At 35.9% G+C, this 16,068-nt stretch overlaps 1 long non-coding RNA gene across 1 annotated transcript; it reads right to left on the bottom strand.

The window, feature by feature from the left end:
• Window positions 1-3,903: 3,903 nt before the first annotated feature.
• On the bottom strand, window positions 3,904-7,860 carry LOC125670461 (uncharacterized). Its single transcript, XR_007368213.2, has 2 exons — window positions 7,680-7,860; window positions 3,904-4,834 (listed from the first exon to the last, which is right to left on the bottom strand). It is a non-coding gene; the product is annotated as an uncharacterized LOC125670461 (long non-coding RNA).
• Window positions 7,861-16,068: the final 8,208 nt, after the last annotated feature.

The following is a 16,068-nucleotide window of genomic DNA, read 5'->3' as shown; positions in this document are numbered from 1 at the left end:
AAGATATCTTATGAGACAGTTCGTAGGTGGAGAAAGAAATTTCTGACTGGCATAGAGTTCGTCAAAGATGCAGCAAAATCGATCTGCGACTGTAACAGGCAAGGCAAATGTCTCAAAAGTCAGGGATATAATTGAAAGTGAGGGCAGGTACACGATTCGTGATATTGCCGAAGCTGTTGACATATCACTATCACGGGTGCATTTCATTTTGAAGCGTATTTTGAAAGTACGAAAGATTTCTGCCAGATGGATACCGCATATATTGACATATGACCAAAAAACGGGTACGAGTACAAACCGCTAAACAATTGCTCAAAATGTTTCCCAAATTCAATCAAAGACAATTTGCAAACATTGTTATTGGTGACGAAACATGGGTTCACTATTTCGAACCATTAAGAAAAATTGGAAACAAAATATGACTAACTAAACACGGTAGAAGGACTGTAGTTGCCAATAGAACAATAAGCACAAAGAATGTCCTTTATTGCATATTCTTCTTATGTGATGGTATAGTGTAGCCGGATCTATTGTACCTAATAAAATAGAGATGTAGAGATTCAGTTCCTTTTATTTGGCGGGTAACAGCATATATTTTTAACATTAATGAATGTTACATAGTACGAATGTACTCCACGTGTTAACTACATAGGCCTTAAAGCCTTCCCTCGAACTAAAACACTGATAGTAAAAGGTTATAACAGGTACATGTATCTCTGCACACTGGTTAATGACCAAACTCCGATTACTATTGAAACGCATTCATAAACAAAAGAATGTGGGACTACAAATCATATGTAAACATTGGTACACTTCAGTGCATCCGAACCCAATGTACAATGACTAGATTTATAAAATTAGGTAACTGTAAATGATATTGCTTATACAATATAACCTGATGAAAAGCTTACATTTTATAAAGATATTATGACTGACAATTGCATGACTAGATATTCCATATGAATAAACCTTGACTAGTACTTCGATAAACAACATGTGATATCATACGCCATGCGGTCTGATCCTTTTTTGCAGAAAATCTAATCCCTACACCTTTATCGTAAACTCTGCATGAAATAATGTATGCATCAAATTACACTACACATTAGACAAGTACTACACAACTATCATCATAATAACATCCAGTAAAATATATATTTACCTAATAAAACAGAGGAGATGTAGAGGTTCAGTTCCTTTTATTTGGCGGGTAATAGCATATATTTACCTTCCCACCCGGAGAGTTCTAATAATACATAAAATTCGAACCCCCCACCTGAGATTACAATCCGGAACCCTACAATAGCCTTACAAATTCCGGTGCCGAAGGGCAAAGGTGTTACAGGTCGGTATTACCGAGATGTTGTGCTAAAAAAGCCAAGAAATATTATCATAAACGACGCCCTGTGTCAGGATTTAGGCATGTTCGTCTACTTCATGATACTGTAGTGCTCCATCACATACATCTGAACTTAAGCAATTTTTTTAAGTCAGAGAAGGTTACCATCTTGTCACACCCACTATACTCTCCAGATCTAGCCCAATGCGACTTTTTCCCTTTTCAAAAACTTCAAAAGTTCTTATCTGGTCGTCGTTGCAAGTCCCGACAAGCCATTGGCTTAGCCATCAGTCAGTGCCCCAAAGGTCTACCTAAATCAGCGTACCGTGATGCATTTCAGAAATGGATTCAGTGATTGAAATTATTTATTTCAAACCACGGAGAATACTTTGAAGGGATGTAACGTTCATTTCACTATTTGAGTCGAATGCTTTTGAGATATCGTACAATACACATTATATATCGAACATCCCTCGTATATTAAAAAAAAAAGCTTAACTGACGCTCCCATGGAGGTTAAGAAGCAAGAATGTGGATTATTGAAGATACTCTAGAAGATTTTTGAACATCTTTATATTCAGAAGTTTATATTTCCTGTTTCAAAGAAAATTACTTTACAATATACAACACTATACAAACGAATTTTGTTGCGTCTTTCCTTTAGGCTTGCCCCTGTTAACTTTCGTCTTTTCTAACCAATAGTTCGCGAGGAAGCTGTTGAAATTAATTCTTATAACACATAAACTTCAATTGTTGCAATTTCATATGAATTCAAGTCAAATACTAGTAGTCTCATTTAAAAAGTTTACTCATATGGAAACGGCACCAATGCCGATGAAGGATTGCAAAATTTAGGCATGGGTTCGGCGCCTACGGCCTTTGAGCTGGGAGAGATCTTTATCGTGCCACACTTGCAGTGGCACAGGGCATCATATTTTGCGGTCTCATCCGAAGGACTGCCTCATTTAGTCGCCTCTTACGACAACCAAGGGGTACTGAGGACTTATTCTAACATGGATCCCTACGAGACGTGATGGGTTGAAATCCACTTTAAAATAAAATTTTCCAGACATCGATTTTGGTGGAAGGAAAGGGAAAGGCTCGCTCTGAAATGAGTCTATCCCATACTTCCGGCTTGATGAGCTTTTAAATAACATGCATTTCTCTGATATATCTATGGATGTATATAAAATGATCTCAACAGATCCCCACAGAGATTGTCTCAGCTATCCAAATCAATACCATGTATATATCTAAAAGTCATGAAACAAATGTACAAAGACATCGATTAAGAATAGAGAAAATGAGAGCTATGTCTATGTCCCTTACTCTGTGGTTTAAATTCAGAGAGTGATATGTACTACCGTTCCAATAACAGCGCGTCACTTCGCTTGATTAAGCGTACAAAGATTTTCGTAGCTTTCAATGAAATTTTTGTTCTAATCATATTACAAGAATGGCCAATCACGGTCATCTAAACTCACTTTTATTGAAACCACACGGCCAAACAACCAAACGTGGTAATGGTCTTATGAAACTTTAGCCTGCTATGTTAAGCCGCGACACGATGTTTTTGGAAAGATAGTACATGTATATATACGTTGTCTGCCAAGCTAGATGGTATTGTCTGTACTTACAAGATTTTATGTAATGTAATCGGATTTTGTTATGATTTCCAGAAAATAACCCCAGTGACAATTGCACACTGCTGACTAAAGAGAAGAAATCTGATGACAGAGGATTAGAAGAAAAAGAGGACACAGACAGTGTTTCATCCATCAACCTGGACTCCGATGTTGAAAGCGGTATTGAAATAATTCATTAGGCTCAGTAAACAGTTATGTTGTTGCATTACGTAATTCATGTAAGCATTTTAAAGATGTCATTTCAGGTGAAAGATAATGCCAGTCCTTTAAAAATACAACGCCACCTAGTTCTTTTCTCCATCAACACCTTCTAATCGCAGCCCTTTCTTAACCCTGTTTGCCCTATTCTTAATGTGTCATTCTGTATGGGATTTATGATATTTATCACTGTTCATTATCTTCACTTTCCACTGTTCATTTCCCTCACTTTTCACTGTTTGTTATTTTCATTTTTCATTGTTCGTTATCTTCACTTTTCACTGTTCATTATCTTCATTTTTCACTGTTCATTATCTTTTCACTGCCTATTATCTTCACTTTTCGTTGTCTTCACTTTTCACTGTTCCTTATCTTCACTGTTTGTTATCTTCCGTTTTCACTGTTCCTTATCTTCACTTTTCATTATCTTCACTTTTCATTGTTATTTACCTTCACTTTTCACTTTTCATTTTCTTCACTTTTCACTGTTTGTTACCTTCACTTTTCACTGTTCATTATCTTCACTTTTCATTATCTCCACTTTTCACTGCTTATTATCTTCACTGTTCGTTATCTTCACTTTTCATTATCTTCTCTTTTCACTTTCTTTATCTTCACTTTTTATTATTTTGAGTGTTTTTGTTTATTTTCAGGTTGAGTGGTTTTGTTTATTTTGTCTCTGATCACTATTTGTATACTTATTTTGCGATTTTTTTGCACTGAGTTTGAGTGTTTTTGTTTATTTTGAGGTTGAGTTTTTGTTTATTTTGAGGTTGAGTGTTTTTGTTTATTTTGAATTTGAGTGTTTTTGCTTGTTTTGATGCTGAGTGTTTTTGTTTATTTTGAGGTTGAGTTTTTGCTTATTTTGAGATTGAGTGTTTTTGTTTATTTAATTTGAGTGTTTTTGCTTGTTTTGATGCTGAGTGTTTTTGTTTATTTTGAGGTTGAGTGTATTTGTTTATTTTGAGGTTGAGTTTTTGCTTATTTTGAGGTTGAGTGTTTTTGTTTATTTTGAATTTGAGTGTTTTTGCTTGTTTTGATGCTGAGTGTTTTTGTTTATTTTGAGGTTGAGTTTTTGCTTATTTTGAGGTTGAGTGTTTTTGTTTATTTAATTTGAGTGTTTTTGCTTGTTTTGATACTGAGTGTTTTTGTTTATTTTGAGGTTGAGAGTATTTGTTTATTTTGAGGTTGAGTTTTTGCTTATTTTGAGGTTGAGTGTTTTTGTTTATTTTAAATTTGAGTGTTTTTGTTTATTTTGAGGTTGAGTTTTTGTTTATTTTGAGGTTGAGTTATTTTTGGGGGGTTTTATGTTGAGTGTTTTTGTTTATTTTGAGGTTGAGTGTTTTTGTTTATTTTGAGGTTGAGTGTTTTTGTTTGTTTTGATGTTGAGTGTTTTTGTTAATTTTGAGGTTAAGTTTTTGTTTATTTTGAGGTTGAGTTTTTGTTTATTTTGAGGTTGAGTGTTTTTTGTTTATTTTGAGGATGAGTGTTTATGTTTATTTTGAGGTTGAGGTTTTGTTTATTTTGTAGTGGACAGTATCCCTGATCCTTATCTTTACACTTCCCCCGAGAGCAGTACAGACGCCAGCACGGACTCCGACCTCGGTGAAAATCTCGAGACCGCTATTTGATTGTCTCTCTCCGATCTCATCTGGAAGAAAGAGGATGATATAGATATGCAAATATCAATTAATGAAGCCAAATAAAATAAACAGCGGATCTCTTCCATTTTGAATATGAAGATTTGTGTTACTCTATACACCCTTCATTGTGATGCTTGAACTGTAGCTCAATGGTATTCTTCACCAAGAGAGAAGAGAATTTGAGCACATTTTGTCATCTGTGTTTCAGCGTCTTTCATGTGTTAAAGTATATATAATTGATTAGGAACGGTGGAAAATGGACCTCACACACACATACACACATTGCTGCTCAGAATCTTGATTTTATGGAGACTTTATGGCGAGAGGTTGAATCTTTGTAAATAGCAAAATACCATGGAAACTTCCATGACTGTAAGCTATAAAAATACTGTACTTAAAAGACGCCACTCTTTGCTGCCTCCTTAGAACTGTCTTTAACGACTGACTTTGTTAAGCAAAAGTTACGTGTAGGTGTTACAATGTAATGCGTAGGATTTTGAATTTCGTTGTGCGATTTCTATATCTAATTCTTGTGCGCAGGCTATATTCTAGAATTAATTCAATATATGCTGTGTGGGTGGGTGTTATTACATTGTGTACTGTAGAGTCATGCCCTGCTGATTACAAGTAAACCTATCCCATTCAGTTAAAGATAAGTTCAGTGTATATATGAGTGGCGAGTGATTTGTTTATTTCTAAGTGACAGCGGTTGTTTTACATTGATGTAAATAAAATTTGTTGTAGTTAAATATCATAGTCTTTTTTCATTCATCGAATGCTCGGCATTAAAAGCGTGTGTCAATCAGAAGAATTAAAAATGAGTGTTAGTCTCTCAGAAGATCACGTGATCGGTATTAGAAATGAGTGTTAGTCTCTCAGAAGATCACGTGATCGGTATTAGAAATGAGTGTCGGTCTCTCAGAAGATCATGTGATCGGTATTAGAAATGAGTGTCGGTCTCTCAGAAGATCATGTGATCGGTATTAGAAATAAGTGTTAGTCTTTCAGAAGATCACGTGACATCTTCCCAAGTCAAGAGTTTCTAAGCCGCTCTGCTTCATATAAATCTTTGACCGAATAGGCAGAGTATAACGGGTAAGAAATCCGGTTCTTTGATTGGCCTCATTAGAAGACCCATGATCCAATCAGAAACATTGTCTTATTATACCAGAAACTCGATCTTAAATAGAAAACCATGCGGTTTTGTCAAATTTGTGACTCCCGTTTACTGTCAGGGGTATATTGCGTATTTGAATACCTTTAGCTGAAACTGAATATATGAAGCAGGATGTTTCAGAGAATTGTTTAATTGCAAACTTTATAACAAGTCATGTTCACGCTAAAGAATACGTATTTACTACTTAAACTACTGTAATTCCTAGGCAGCCATTTGCTCTCGCTATCCTTGTTTAATACGCGCTCTCTTATTAGTCAATAGCATAGGTAAATAAAGTTCATATATGTGTAATATCACTAGATGGCGCACTAGCAGACCCGTCTTAATCTGTATATTCGGTCAAAATTTACGAAGCGGAGCGAAATCCTTGACTCGGGAAGATGTAGAAAGAAGTGTTACAGTTCTTTTAGAAGAGCACGTGATCGACATTAGAAATGTGTGTTACAGGTCTTTCAGAAGATCACGTGATCAGCATTACAAATGAGTGAATCTTTCAGAAGATCACTTGATCGACATTAGAAATCTTATAGATCACATGATCGGCATCAGAAATGAGTGTTACAGGTCTTGTAAATAGAAGATCACGTGGTCGGCATTAGAAGTCTTATAGAAGATCACGTGATCGGCATTAGAAATGAGTGTTATACAGACAATCTAGGTGTTCGGTATTAGTGTTACAGGTTTTTCAGAAGAGGCCTAAGAAATTAAAGCCCCGTCACAGTGGGTCTTCGTACGATTAGGAACGTTCATTGAATCCAATTTTATTGGCACCACAAATATGGTTGATATCATCTCGATCATAGTCGAAAATCCATGATCAATTTCGTTCTTCTACTCATCACCTTTAGACAGACTCGCGGAGAACCCGTCAATATAGCGGTGTACTAAGAATTTTAAATACTGGTACTTATCACACTTATAATTCATACAGATGGAAAACGTTAAATATATTTGTTATACAACATGTTAACTTGATGTATTAAATCACACCTTACGGTACGTAGATGCGTGGATTAGCAAGATCAGGAACGTGTGTGAAATTTGTTTTGGATGACCAAAAACTCTCAGTCGTACAGGTCCTTGACATTCAGAACAGCCAAGAACAATAAATACACAATAAAAAAAATCGTCCATGGTTATGTTTTACATATACATAACGGCGATTTCTAATTAGTACAAATCACATAAAATATCCCAATAGTACCTATAAAATGTTCTATACATATCAATCATCTACGTCTTTTCTCGGTTTATTTTGTCCACAGGTGATGTATATACACATATATAAAGACGAAATCGATCATTGATATCCGGCAATGCGGCTTGATACGAGTGAACTTAGAAACGTAAACTCACTTTTGCTTCATCAGCAAATGAGCCTTGCACATAGTTAAGATTTTACACGCGGTTTTTTAAGAATCTAACTCATAAAACATGCTAAAATTGGAGAATTTTCTAAGAATAATTCACGTATACAGTATATTTTTCGTTGATAAACTTTTTACAATTATTCAGAAGGTGAATCAGAAAAATATTTTTTTTTCCCCCTAAAATTAGTACAGAATGAAAATTGAAGAAATAGGAACGTTCGGTTATTAATCCTGAAGGTTTTCCAAGCTATTTTCTTGGAAGTCCCTCCATTTCGGTAATTAGTCCAAGCCTATGTCCGGACTTACGGTTTTATTAGTCCAAGCCCATGTGTTGGATGTCCCTCAAATTTTGGTAATTAGTTCGAAAACAAGTCACTCGAGAAGTCCTTCCTCTTTCAGTAATTAGTTCCAGTCCATGTCTCCATTGTCCTTCAAATTTAGCTAATTATTCGAAGTCCATATCTCGAACGTGCCTCCGTAGATTGTACGTGTACTGTTGACAAATCCAAAAACATAATGCTATCCAGTGGAGGCAGATGTATTATGATATCAATCCTAATTATACAAATCTTTGGTTAAGTTGGTTATGGCTAATCTGATGCAGATGTGACAATCCAGATTCTGAAGAGATCGCGGTTTATCTTTCATTTTATGACACTCTGGAATAATTTATATTTGTGGAGGGCAATTTTCGTGGATTGTCAATATTTTACAGTTTTGTTTAGATGCAATTTCGTGTATATGTTTTCTGTACGTTAAAATATTATATAAATTGTGTATTCCATTTAAACAAAAAGCGTAAGTGTGTTATGTGATGTTTTCTGCAATGATTGCTACCTTTATCACCCAATGAAACAACAAAGAAAGACATTTTATTGTTTATATTCATATCTTTATATATTGTTTTCAAATATGATCTAGATTTAAGTACTAAAATACCACATGGTTGACCCATTCGTTACGTTAAATGGAACAGCCAATGCACCCTTTGACCTTGATGATGCTCCATATTTGGTAATGATTACACAGAGAGGTGGTACTAAATAAACTGAATCGAACTAGTTTGCAACAAACATACATTCATTGTTGCAGATGAAAGTAATTGTCAATTTCAGTACAAATTTAAGAGAAAAGATTCAGTGAATGTAATAATTTTGGTTTGAAATTCGTGGTACGGGGGTGCCCACAAAATCCACGAAAATTAAGCCCTCACGAAATATGATAATTCCTTAATCTCAGCGAGATTCGTCGAGGCTGGATATTTTGACTGACGCCTCTTCCGAATCTCAGACCAGTGTCACACAAAGTGATTCGGGAAATCTTGCCTGAACTTCAGCTGCTTGTTGCGATTAAAATGGGTTAAAATGAACTTCTTGTCCGCTTCAGCTTTTCGCCTTAGACATCCTATTAACTCCCTATCACAATGAAACATGCATTTCTTACCTTTACATAGTGTAAATCTCACAGTAAATAAAGTTGGCTATTTTCGAAGCCGTTACAAACGGCCTCCATTTCATATTTACCTTCTCAACATTGAAGAGTTCCGATATACTATTTCATGACAGTTTGTACTACGATTGGAAATATACAGAACTTACTGATTGATAATTACTTTGTACAAAGCATTTAAGCATAAAAATTAAAAGCAATAAAAAGAAAACTCTGTAATATTTAATCTATATATTTGAAGGCGTCCTAAACTATCGGAACTCTTCAGTGTTGAGAAGGTAAATATGAAATGGTGGCCGTTTGCAACGGCTTCGAAAATAGTCAACTTTATATACTGTGGGATTTACACCTTGTAAAAGTAAGAAATGCATGTTTCATTGTGATAGAGAGTTAATAGGATGCCTAAGGCGAAAAGTTGAGGCGGGCAAGAAATTCATTTTAACCCATTTTGATCGCAACAAGCGGCCGAAGTTCAGGCAAAATTTCCCGAATCACTTTGTGTGACACTGGTCTGAGATTCAGAAGAGGCGTCAGTCCAAATATCCAGCCTCGACGAATCTCGCTGAGATTAGATAATTCCTCAGTACTTGACTTTACCATTTCTTAGGTCTGTCTTGTATGGAGAAGTAATGGTTGAATACAAAGAAGTGAAAGAGAGGAGAAAATACACAGACTGCGTTGTACACGCGTTTATTTCTGTTGTGAACCCCCCTGCACGAAACGTCCTCCTCGTTTTTTGGTTTTTGTGCTGGACACTGACGTCTGATGGGATCTGGAGAGCCGCTCGGGATTTTACCGTTTCGGTCCGATACAGGGGTTGTTTTCTTACCGAAATAAAGAGATAATTGCCCCAACCCCATCAATATTTAATCCCCATTTAAAGCTCGAAAGGCTATTTCCAGAAAATATCACCAAGATTCAGAACAGTAAAAAACATAGTTTTCTTATGACGCAATATTAGTAATAATTCAAAGCGAAAATAGTCTTTGACTCGTATTTCGTCCAGAGACATAACACAAGCGTACGACTTTTAATAGAAAGATAAATGAATATGGTATTGGAACACCCATGTGTATAGTAAAAGAAAAATTTAAGTATTTTTAGGATTTTAGAGAATTGTGGAAATTGGGTCTTCTTTTACGTCATTGATTTTTTTAAACTGTCAATATGATACATGTAGACGTTTAAGTGTGTGGGCTTTTTTTTAAATTTAGTGTACAAGTATTTGTATATTAAACACTTTCTTTCTGTTATAGATACAAACACGTTTGACGTCAACGCCAGGTGTCAGTTTCTCCACCGACTCCCTTCTACGCACTAAAACTGTTTCGATGTAATTGTCGGATATTCTTATTTTAGCAATATTACAAATACAGTCAACTGTCAATAAACCGCCACCTTTTGTTCTTTTGAATTTATGGCATGTTAACGACTTTGGCTAGGAATTGAATTTCCGCCATTTTGGGGAGAAAGAGCTACTATTCTTGTATATGGAAGAGTTATCTTCCCCCCCCTCCCCCCCCCCTCTTAACAATATGTATATAAATACGATAGTGTGAAAATATCTCGTAAAATCATTTTCAAATTTTCTAACATGATTGAAATAATTCTATCGATGATAAGGTTTCATTTTAAGTTTTAAGGGTGGTTTTTTGTTTTTTTTTTATAAACGTTGTCCAATGTCGGTATTTAGTGCACTGCATGCACGTTTCCTGGCAGGTAAGCTTTCATTAATTGGATCAGGGTCAACAAGAATGTCATCCTCTGCTGCTAAAATATCACCCATTGTCCTTAATATGGACTCTTCCCATAAAACAGTAAAATAATTGGTGATTTCCAGTTGTGTACTTTCGGACGGTTTCCGTGGTACGTAATAAGTTGCGTATTTTGTTGGAAATTCGACAGAAACCTCATCTATTACGAAGCCATCGCTAAACTGAAATATTTTTCTATGATGTAAAAACAACAAGATTACAGTTAATATGAAGGGATTTTCTAGTTTATTTAATACAGCAATTACTAGGACCTATCTGCCCACGTGTACGCCAGAGATCGATATTGACTAATTTCCCGCTTCACCGACCCGTGGCGGTTCACCGAAGTAATAACACTTTGAAACAGATTTTTGTAATAAAAACACCGTGGCAAATGGGAATAGCGAATTTGGCGTTTTAACGAGAATTTTAAGTAAAAGGAAAAATGTTCTTAGAAAAATGCGGCATTATAACGAGAATGGCGATGAATTGAGTGGCGATAATTCGAGACTTAACTGTATCTACATATCCAGAATGGAATCACCGTTTCTTTACCAAATAGTGAGCATTAGAACCGAGCGTAATGGGTTCTTTGGAAACTTTGAAACCCAGCACCCCTGTCTTAGTGTGTTTCGCAAGAAACTTGATCGCAAATTCCATTGATTGATTGATTGATGTTTTTCCGCCACACTCATCAATTTTTCAGTTATCTGGTGGCGCCCAGTTTTTTTTATTGGTGGAAGAGAGAACCCAGATACAATATACCTGGGAAGAGACCACCGACCTTCTGAAAGTAAACTGGGAAACTCTCTCGCTTATCGGCGCGAGCAGATTTCGAACCCGCACCGACAGAGGTGAGAGGCCGTGTGATTTTGAGCGCGATGCTCTAACCACTCGGCCATGGAGGCCCCCTCACAAATTCCAATATTAAACAATATGCATATACCACCTCTGGTAAAATAGAATAGAATGTCATTTATTTCCAATTTTGGACCCATTAAGGGTATTCAGAACAAATATAACATGAGTATTTAAAAAAACTGAAATAAAGTAAAATAAAAAGGGAAAGAGATTCAAATGATAGCGCTCAGGTGAAACTTAAATACATCATGTATCGTATATAAGTACATTGATAAAATGGACAAAAATGTTATAAAATCATATGATATAATACAATAGTAAGTCCAGTGTCCTTGTTTGCCCAACTCTTAATTTTGTATTCCTTATAACAGTGATGAGGTTGATCACTGTTCGTTCTCTTCACCTTTTCATTAATACGAAATGGAATTCCCATTGCAATACGCATGCGTGCGAAAAAAGTTTTTTTTTTCTTTTACATATAGTTTTTGACTTCACACACAGTCCCATAGCTTCATTGCTAACCCAATGCTTAGAGTGGGATAAACAAATTCACATAACTTCATTGCTAACTCAATGCTTAGAGTGGGATAAACAAATTCACATAACTTCATTGCTAACTCAATGCTTAGAGTGGGATAAACAAATTCACATAGCTTCATTGCTAACTCAATGCTTATAGTGGGATAAACAAATTCACATAACTTCATTGCTAACTCAATGCTTAGAGTGGGATAAACAAATTCACATAGCTTCATTGCTAACTCAATGCTTAGAGTGGGATAAACAAATCCACATAGCTTCATTGCTAACTCAATGCTTAGAGTGGGATAAACAAATCCACATAACTTCATTGCTAACTCAATGCTTAGAGTGGGATAAACAAATTCACATAGCTTCATTGCTAACTCAATGCTTATAGTGGGATAAACAAATTCACATAACTTCATTGCTAACTCAATGCTTAGAGTGGGATAAACAAATTCACATAGCTTCATTGCTAACTCAATGCTTAGAGTGGGATAAACAAATCCACATAGCTTCATTGCTAACTCAATGCTTAGAGTGGGATAAACAAATCCACATAACTTCATTGCTAACTCAATGCTTAGAGTGGGATAAACAAATTCACATAACTTCATTGCTAACTCAATGCTTAGAGTTGGATAAACAAATTCACATAACTTCATTGCTAACTCAATGCTTAGAGTTGGATAAACAAATCCACATAACTTCATTGCTAACTCAATGCTTAGAGTGGGATAAACAAATCCACATAACTTCATTGCTAACTCAATGCTTAGAGTGGGATAAACACTTAGGGAACGCTACAGCTGTCTTAAGGCTACATAATGTATGCATCATATTGTCAATAACATACAATAAAAGTCCATTCTTTATATTGTTAGGTCTGCTCTTTATATCATAAGTCTATTCTTTATATCTTTAAGTCTACTTGATATGATATGTAGTGAAAACCCCAACCTATGATGTCAAATCAATGTATTACATTGTCGAACGCGCATAATATTCAGTCTAAAATCTATAATATTTTGTCTAAACTGTATTTCATTAAGTCATATCCATAAAGCAGTGGGTTCAGACGTTATAAGATGATATCAAAACAACATGTCACACCGTGGTTTTGAACAATGACACCATAAACATGTAATATTATGCCTATCGTTTATATCAAAAGTCCACTTAATATGATACAATGAAAAAAGCTATATTATAATGTCAAAACTATACATCATTAAGTCATTTTTGCATGACATGTGATCAATATTGATGTCAAACGATATATGATTAAGTAATGTTCTTATATCGGTTTGTCGTGTCTTCATTTTTGTTTTTTATTTCCCCCTCGTGCAGCCTCTTTAATTCATCGTTGGATAAAATACTGATCATTTCTGGAGATACGTTTTCCTACTTAAAATTCCTTTAATAATTGATTAATTAAATAATTATAATTATGAACTATAAAGCTTGACATCAAACGATAATAATCAACTTGATTAATTCAAGGATTGTGAATCATCTGAATTTATCATCACAACAAACAAAAAATCGAAAGGGGGGGGGGGGGATGAAGGATCCGCTCATATATACGTAGTTGCACTTGCTCTAACGGTAGCACCGTCAACATATTGTATTTGCGAGACAAACTTTGGCACTTTTGTTTTCCTTTTATTATATTCTTTCTCATTAATACTAGTATCAAAAATACAGCATAGCATGTGATTATCTCACTCTAAATACAGCATATCATATAATTATCTCACTCTAAATACAGCATATCATGTCATTATCTCACTCAAAATACAGCAGAGCATGTAATTTTGGCGCAGTGAAAAAGTTGCGTTTTTTGGCGGATGAGTAAATTCGTTAAAAATAAAACGCCCAAAATTTCTATTTTTCCAAAATTACCCAACATGCCCTCGTAACCCCCTTTAGACCCGCCACTAAACTCTTCTCAATGTACTTCCGTATTCAAGAACCTGTTCGTTTAGGAATGAATGTGTAGTTTGGTTTTATTATGGAGACTTACAAACAATGGCAACAGTAATGTACTGGTAAGACAGATTGTGCTAAAATTATTTCATGTTTGCTTTATAAAACAAATGCTCAGTAACTCACATATTTAAAACCTTTTTTTTTTGTAGTTTAACTCGCAAGTATTAAGAATACGTCAATGTTACGTAGGATTTAGAAATAGTTTATATAAAATTTAAGGATATCACCACCTTGACGTTGAATAGAGATTAATCTAAATCCATTCATTCTATACTCATAATACTACAGAATTTTACCGTGTTTTTTTTCCCAATTAAACATCCTTATATTATTTTATTGGTGGTAGACGCTATGGTAGGAGCACATATAAAGGAAAGGGGGTGTCCGACATCCAGCCCCTGCTCCCCCCCCCCCCCCCCCAACCGATCTTGGTAGAAAAAGAATTTCCTTATTCTTGTGCACTTCCAGTTATGAAATGCTAAGTGTTGTTCTCGAGAATAGATTGGGGAAAACTGCATGTGGTGACCCCCTTCCCCCTCCCGAAAGGATTCTCTTAGTATACGCACCGTCAACATATCATTAAATCTTTACAAATCTGCTATAAACAAAGATTACCACGTTAAATGTTTATTATTTCAGAGTGTAAACAATATCAAATGATTTTTTAAAAATAGCTTCATGAGAATGGTACGAAAGACAACTCGCATTTCTCTGTAAACGTCTCGGGTTTTACAAGTTTTCAGCATTACTTCTTCAGTCGAAATAGGACTGACGTTTAATAGTGATTATTCCAGGCAGATTGTGTTCAAATTATAGAGACAGAAGAATGTATGTGTAAGATGGGGGTAAAATCTAAAATGCAATTTACCAAGAATTTTCACCGCTAGGAACGTGATTTGGAATGGCATGGTATCATAAATATTTCCAAGCAATTCACAGTCCGTGGGGATCGGGATTAGAATAGGTCCTCAGTACTCTTTGTTTGTCGGTTTTAGAGGGGGGAGGCAGGGCCGTAAGTAGGGTTCTAAATCAGGGGAGGCAGGGGATTGGGGGCCGCCGATTGACTTTACGACTGAAAATGACACTTTTTAAATCCCAATTTATCATGTTTGTGTTTCATTTGTACTATGTAAAGAATCGTAATATGGTGTCAAAGACAAAGGTGCTTGTCTTCATTTTAAACATATATCCTATAATATAACATTTATATAATTTTATTTTCTTTTTTGCCAAAAAATCAGACGAGGCAGTTGCCTCGTCTGCCTCATCGGCAGTTACGGCCCTGGGAGGGGTGTTTGTTTTACCTCCCGACAAGAATTTTTCACTCATATTTAAACGTAACCGTTGTAGGTGAAAAACCACATTTAGACCTATGTTTAGCGCTTACGGCAGTAGCAGTGAAGGTTCTTTAACGTGCTAACGCCTGATGCGACACGGGACCTCCGTGTTTAAGCGATACCCGCAAGACCTGTGATTCTTAGTACATATCCAGGGATCCGTGTTTGCCCAATTCTCTATAAGGTTATCCTTGTTGGAGTTATGAGATTCATCTTCTTAATGCCGAGCGTTTGGCGAAGGAGCAATCTCTACCTATGTTTATGTCTTAGGTTTATTAGATGGCATGAGCGGGGCTCGAACTTACGACCTCCCGTCCACGAAGCGAACGCTCTGCAACTGAGCTACCGCGTTGCTTGTCGTAAGAGGAGATTAAATGGGGTGGTCATTTGGATGAAACCGCAAAAACGAGGCCCCGTGTCACAGCAGGTGTGACCCTTCCTGTCACAAGCCGTAAACACCGAGCATAGACCTAAATTTTGCAGTCCTTAAACGGCAATAAATTATGAAAAATTCTCGAGTGACCGTTAAACAATAGACAATCAAGGGTTTTTCGGATATGACCTTTTAAACCGAGGTTCTGTGTCACATCAGGCGTTAGCAGGTTAAAGAACTATCACTGCTACGACCGTAAGCACTAAACAGGTCTAAATTTGTGGTTTTAACCTACAGCGGTGACGTTTCAATATAATGTTTAACGTCCCACTCGAGAATTTTTCACTCATATGGAGACGTCACCATTTCCGGTGAAGGGCTGCAAATAGGCCTATGTTCGGCGCTGA

The sequence above is a fragment of the Ostrea edulis genome, chromosome 4, assembly GCF_947568905.1.
Source record: "Ostrea edulis chromosome 4, xbOstEdul1.1, whole genome shotgun sequence".
Taxonomy (NCBI): domain Eukaryota; kingdom Metazoa; phylum Mollusca; class Bivalvia; order Ostreida; family Ostreidae; genus Ostrea; species Ostrea edulis.
This window is presented reverse-complemented; position numbering and strand designations above follow the sequence as displayed.